At 40.5% G+C, this 6,533-nt stretch overlaps 1 long non-coding RNA gene across 1 annotated transcript; it reads left to right on the forward strand.

Moving 5' to 3' along the window:
* Positions 1–906: 906 nt before the first annotated feature.
* LOC131443457 (uncharacterized) lies at positions 907–2,401 on the forward strand. The gene is made up of 3 exons (XR_009233610.1): positions 907–1,169; positions 1,685–1,755; positions 2,091–2,401. It is a non-coding gene; the product is annotated as an uncharacterized LOC131443457 (long non-coding RNA).
* The last annotated feature ends 4,132 nt before the right edge of the window (positions 2,402–6,533 follow it).

Raw genomic sequence — 6,533 nt, forward strand, 5'->3', positions numbered from 1 at the left:
GAATAGATAATAGATAGAATAGAATAGAATAGATAGATAAAAAAAACTACAAACAAAAGTGACGACACACTAAGCGTCCCGCCATCGTCGTCATTTAAGTGCGCTGCTGACGTAAACAATGTTTGGGGTGTGTTGACACGCGGGACGTCACAGTGGGTCGGCAGGGTGTTTGGCGGTCGGTTGGAGGGAGAAAGCAAGTTTTTTGGAATAACGAGTGATTTAACAACATATCAAAGTAGTTTGAAGGAGTGTGGGAGGAGGAGGAGTTGGATTGAGTGGTAGGATGGATATCGGCCAATGACCTGTAAGCTCCGGTATACGATATCTGTGTACGACTCGTGAAGGGAGAGAGGGGGACAATGAGGGAGAGTGGAGAGGATATAAGGGTATGAACCAACGCAGCCAAGCAAAAGGGAAGAAGAGATTAAGAAGGGACAGTGATGAGCATAATGAGAGTGAAGAAGTGGGGCTTGAGCAAACACAAACGGTGAGACAGGAGAAGTGTATTGCTATACACTGTATTGTTGTCGTACTGCAGTTGGAATGAATTTCATATCAAAAATATATGACTCCTCTCATTCCCTAACTCACAGCCCAGCTGAAATAAACTCCACCTTCGCTTCCTATTATTTTAACCTGTATCAGTCCGAACCTCCTGCAAATACGACTACAATGGATCATTTCCTGGATAACATTGATATACCTACCATAGATCCTCGTATTAAAGAGGAGTTGGAAAAACCTATACAGTTGGAAGAATTAACTTCTTGTCTTAAATTAATACAAAATAATAAAGCTCCAGGGCTGGATGGATTTCCAGTTGACTTCTATGAAAGAGTAGGCTCTCTTCTTTCATCTGGAAAAAAAAGTTTCCGTTCCCTAGTAATCGGCATTAGAACATACACCCCTTATTTTAACAACCCAACTGCCGGGTTATGAAATGTTTAACCCATTATGGGTTATTTATATAGGATATGGGTCACGTTTGTGCAACTCATGTGGTGGGTCAAAATCCATCAACCCAACATACATCGGTTAACTCAGCACCTGGGTTGTTTGTGCTTCGAACGTCATCACGTGGACAGAAGGTTCACACACCAAGCACCAAGCGCTCACGCGAATCAGAACCTGACTCAGCATCGTCGTCGTCGTGAAGCAGATAATAAAAGGTTTGTACACACTACATGTCACACACACATGTATATATACTATAAGTAAGTTCGGTAGCTCTCGCCCGCTCTCCCTCACAGTGCTGCAAGTATTGATGAGGGTAAGTTGTGCTGTAGCAATGCTGCTTCACATTTGCACTTTTTTAGGTTGTCATTGTACAGTTTACGGTTAAAGTCTTAATGTATGCTGTTCTCTGACATGTATAACAGCTAACCATGCTATTTATATGTCATTTATACCGCAGTTTTTTAGGCAGTATTAATGTGGTGTTTTTTGCACTATGTGTGTGTGTGTGTGTGTATATATACATATATACATATATATACATATATAAGTATATACACACACACACATACACACATACAAAGGGAGAGAGGGAGGATTGGTTCACTGTTCACCCACAAACAACCTTGTTGTGTTAGCATTGGATTACATTCTGCTTCTTGTCTGCGTTGCTTTTGGCATGGTGATATGTGAATAGTTAATAGTGATTTTATTTGTGCGTTTGTTTCAGATCAATGGACAGCTTTGTCATCAATACTTTGACATAGTGGCAACTGACAGACCTTATAGAAAGATTCCAAGGTAAGACATGTTTTTCCCATCCACAGCATATCAATGTCTGCATTGCTTTTCATAGTGATCATTTGGATAGTCATTGAGTTGACTGCATTCCTTTTTGTATAAATTGTTATGAAATATCTCTATATCTCTATCTCTATTTCCTCTTTTTTTCAATAGCGTCCGTGTAAAGTGTCAAAGTGACTCAAATAAATGAATAGGGCACATGCCTTTGTAGGCTTTCAATTTTTTTTAATAATAAATGATGGAATATGCATGTAGCTTCCATGTAACATTTTTGTTTTCTGCTCCTCTGTTGTAAAAACAAAGATGTCTTTTTTTCTATTTTTGTCTTTCAGAAGAGGATTGATGAGGAAAGTTTTCTTCTTTTAGATGAGGCCACCATCAAAGAGCTGATCACAAGCTGGTCCTAGGCTCAAGTTTCTCAAGAAGTTTCTCAAGAAGGATCAATTCTTCAGTTGTCCGGGAGTGAAAACTGGTCAAGTTCCTCCAAACAAGAGTACTTGCATGCAAGGAGCATGTTTAGGTGTTTACTGATACTCATTTGAACTGTTCCATGCAGTGACCTGAATTAGAAAACATTTATATTGTGGATAATAATACATTTTTTCCAAGATTCCAGTATTGTTTAAGTGTTTATTGCATAATATATGCTTTGCATGACCAAATCTAGCATGTAGGTTTGTAGTTTAACAATTTTATAGATATCGGTATTGCAATTTATTTTCTTATAGATTGTACTGTAATGTGTTAGAATTAATCTGGTATATTTGATCCAGCATTTGGATATAATATAACAAATATATGTAGTTGAAACAACCCATATTTGTAGTTAATTTGACCCTGCATTTGGGTAGTATTTAACTAATCTGGTGGGTTAAAATGGGAGAGGGGTCTAGCTGCAGACCTGCACTGTCAGGACCCTTCGTTGCAGACCTGCACTGTGAGGTCTCCTGCACTGTCAGGACCGGAAGTTGATTCGAAAGCCTTTCAAAATAAAAGCGACCATACCGGAAGCATATATTCAAAATAAAAGCGAGCATACTTGAAGCACGTATTTTTCGTTCCCCATGTGAAATGTGAAGACGACGAGGTGAGTAACAGTCAAGTGCAACAACTTTGCGTCATACGAAGAAACAGAAACAGTCTTTATTCACTAGAACGTTATGTTGCACACTTTATATTGTCCTGTAAAGTTATATTAATTTGAAAGAATCTGGTTTTGGACTTTAGGGTAGTTTTCAGCGTTGTTAACGTATGATAATGCTCACTTAAATGTGCCATTTTCCTACTCAAAGACCAAGAAAACTGAGTTATATCATATCATTTTTATATAATTTTGTTTTACTTATTACGACATCAACACTTGTTTGCAGCCAGAGTGAAGATGCCTCAGATTTTGAACATGAACAGCACCCAAACTGAGGAGGCTGCGCAGGAAATGGGAAAGCTGTTTGACACCATGGATCTGAATGAGGAAGAGAAAGAATTCATTCTTGAGCCTTTTAAATTTATTTTTTACCAGATTGAAGATATGTGGCTCTTCTGTGAAGATATTATGGACAAACGAGGGTACTTGGCGAACTGTGAGTACAAAGAGTAAAAAGAAAAAAAAAAAGTTAAAATTGTGGAAAAAGTTGTTGTTGTTGTTGTTGTTGTTAAAACACTAATAATTAAAATCATTAAAAAAACTGCTTAGGAGATATTGGTTACCTGGGTCATGTAACTAGGTATTCAGTAATTCACTTTGAATACACAAAGCTAAGTTCATTTAAAATCATCAACCCTCACACCCTCCATGTGGTCCAACAGCACAAGGTAAGAACATAGCACAAACAATATTAAGCAATTATTAAATGAATTATGAGGTGTTATAATTGCAAACAAACATAAGATATGCCTATATATAAAAAAAAAAAAAAAAAATCAATATGTAAATGGATCCAGCAGTGCAGGGGGCTAAATTTTCAATGATAAATAATGGTATAGAAGCAAAGAACAGTCAGCAATAGGTTGGAGTGTAGATGCATCACACATTAAGGTGTATTTACAGAGATGTATTGTTTCAATATGAATTTGTAGTGCAGACTAAACTAACAGCTGTCCTTTTTGTGAATTATATTAAATTAAAATATTGCATGTTTTGAGTAGGCTAATAATGTTTATAGGGGATCATAACAATAGCTGTACATCTAGTTTGCACTGATTATCTGTAGAATAACCCTAGAAGTGATCATAACGTTTTGTATTTTCTTTTTTTTATATATAATATTTTCTTCGTTTTTTATCTTGACATTTTCCTGAGTTTTTTCACCTTATACAGTTGAACTGGAAAGATATACAGGTTGGTTTTTTTAAAATCTCTTTCATTAAACACATAGATACACATAAACATATTTACATTGTAAACATAAAATAAAGATCCAAGAAACATTGGGAACGAAAAATAAGTGCTTCCGGTATGGTCGCTTTTATTTTGAAAGGCTTCAAATCAACTTCCGGTCCTGACAGTGCAGGAGACCTCACAGTGCAGGTCTGCAACGAAGGGTCCTGACAGTGCAGGTCTGCAGCTAGACTGTCTTGTATAAATCAGCTGAGCACCAACCTGAGAGTCTCCAGAGAACAGTGAGGACTCTTCAGTCCATCACACAGCAGCTTCACTCCTTGATCCTGCAGGTCGTTGTTACTCAGGTCCACGTGTCTCAGACTAGAGGACAGAGAGCTGAGGACTGAGGACAGAGCTTCACAGCTTCTCTCTGAGAGTTTACAGCCACTCAGTCTGAGGTAGAAAACAGTGATGAACAAAAGGTTAAACATGTTTGTCTTGTGCTCTTTAGAATATGTCTTATTAATATTTATATACTGATCCACGTACAGAGCTTTGTTGGAGGCTTTGACCACTGGCAGCAGCTTCAGAAGAGCCTCCTCTGAAGCAGAGTATTTCTTCAGGTCAAACTCTTCCAGATCTTTTCCTGATGACAGTAAGATGAAGACCAGAGCTGACCACTGAGCAGGAGACAGTGTCTCTGTGGACAGGCGTCCTGATGTGAGGGACTCTTGGATCTCCTCCACAAGAGAACGATGGTTCAGTTCATTCAGACAATGGAACAGGTTGATGCTTCTCTCTGCTGACAGATTCTCACTGATCTTCTTCTTGATGTACTCAACTGTTTTCTGATTGGTCTTTGAACCACTTCCTATTTGTGTCAGTAGACCTCTTAAGAGCTTCTGATTGGTCTCCAGTGAAAGACCCAGGAGGAAGCGGAGGGACAAGTCCAGGTGTCCATTTGGACTCAGTAAGGCCTCGTCCACAGCACTCTGGTGCAGATGATTCAATTTAGGTTTTTTTCTAAACGGTCTGGTCAACTGGCTCGTTGTTGGTTCTGACAACAGATTTGTTCCAGAGGTGATGAAGGTCAGATGAACATGAAGAGCAGCCAGAAACTCCTGAACACTCAGATGGACAAAGCAGAAGACCTTGTCCTGGTACAGGCCTCTCTCCTCTTTAAAGATCTGAGTGAAGACTCCTGAGTAAACTGAAGCTGCTGTGATATCGATGCCACACTCTGTCAGGTCTGATTCATAGAAGATCAGGTTTCCTTTCTGCAGCTGCTCAAAAGCCAGTTTCCCCAGAGACTCAGTCATCTTCCTGTTCTCTGGACTCCAGTGTGGATCTGTCTCAGCTCCTTCATCATATTTGACCCTCTTCACTATGGACTGAACCACCAGGAAGTGGATGTACATCTCAGTCAAGGTCTTGGGCAGTTCTCCTCCATCTCTGGTTTTCAGCATGTTCTCCAGAACTGTTGCAGTGATCCAGCAGAAGACTGGGGTGTGGCACATGATGTGGAGGCTTCGTGATGTCTGGATGTGGGAGATGATCCTCCTGGCCTGCTCCTCATGTCTGAACCTCTTCCTGAAGTAGTCCTCCTTCTGTGGGTCCGTGAACCCTCTGACCTCTGTCACCATGTCCACACAGTCAGGAGGGATCTGATTGGCTGCTGCAGGTCGTGTGGTTATCCAGAGGCGAGCAGAGGGAAGCAGTTTCCCCCTGATGAGGTTTGTCAGCAGCACGTCCACTGAGGTGGACGCTGTGACGTCAGTCAGGATCTCAGTGTTGTGGAAGTCCAGAGGAAGTCGACACTCGTCCAGACCATCAAAGATGAAGACCACCTTAAAGTCTTCAAACCTGCAGATTCCTGCTTCTTTGGTTTCAGTGAAGAAGTGATGGATGAGTTCCACCAAACTGAACTTCTTCTCTTTCAGCACATTCAGCTCTCTGAAGGTGAAGGGAAACATGAGCTGTACGTCCTGGTTGCTTTTGTCTTCAGCCCAGTCCAGAGTGAACTTCTGTGTTAACACTGTTTTCCCAATGCCAGCCACGCCCTTTGTCATCACTCTTCTGATTGGTCAGTCTCTTCCAGCTGAGGCTTTAAAGATGTCTTCTTGTCTGATGGATGTTTCTGGTCTGTCTGGTTTCCAGGAAGCTCTTTCAATCTGTCTGACCTCATGTTCTTCATTGACCTCTCCAGTCCCTCCCTCTGTGATGTAAAGCTCTGTGAAGATCTCATTCAGAAGGGTGGGGTTTCCTGCTTTAGCCACGCCCTCAAACAAACACTGGAACTTCTTCTTCAGGTTTGATTTGAGTTCACGTCGACAAGCTGGAGCTCTGATTTCTGACAGAACACAAGAAAATAAATCAGTGAGTGGAGAATGAGAAAATAAGATGTTCTTCCTTTCACATTAAAAGTCCTCTTACTGTCAGCTAGCTTCTCCTGCTT

The sequence above is a fragment of the Solea solea genome, chromosome 17 (genome assembly GCF_958295425.1).
Source record: "Solea solea chromosome 17, fSolSol10.1, whole genome shotgun sequence".
Lineage (NCBI taxonomy): Eukaryota > Metazoa > Chordata > Actinopteri > Pleuronectiformes > Soleidae > Solea > Solea solea.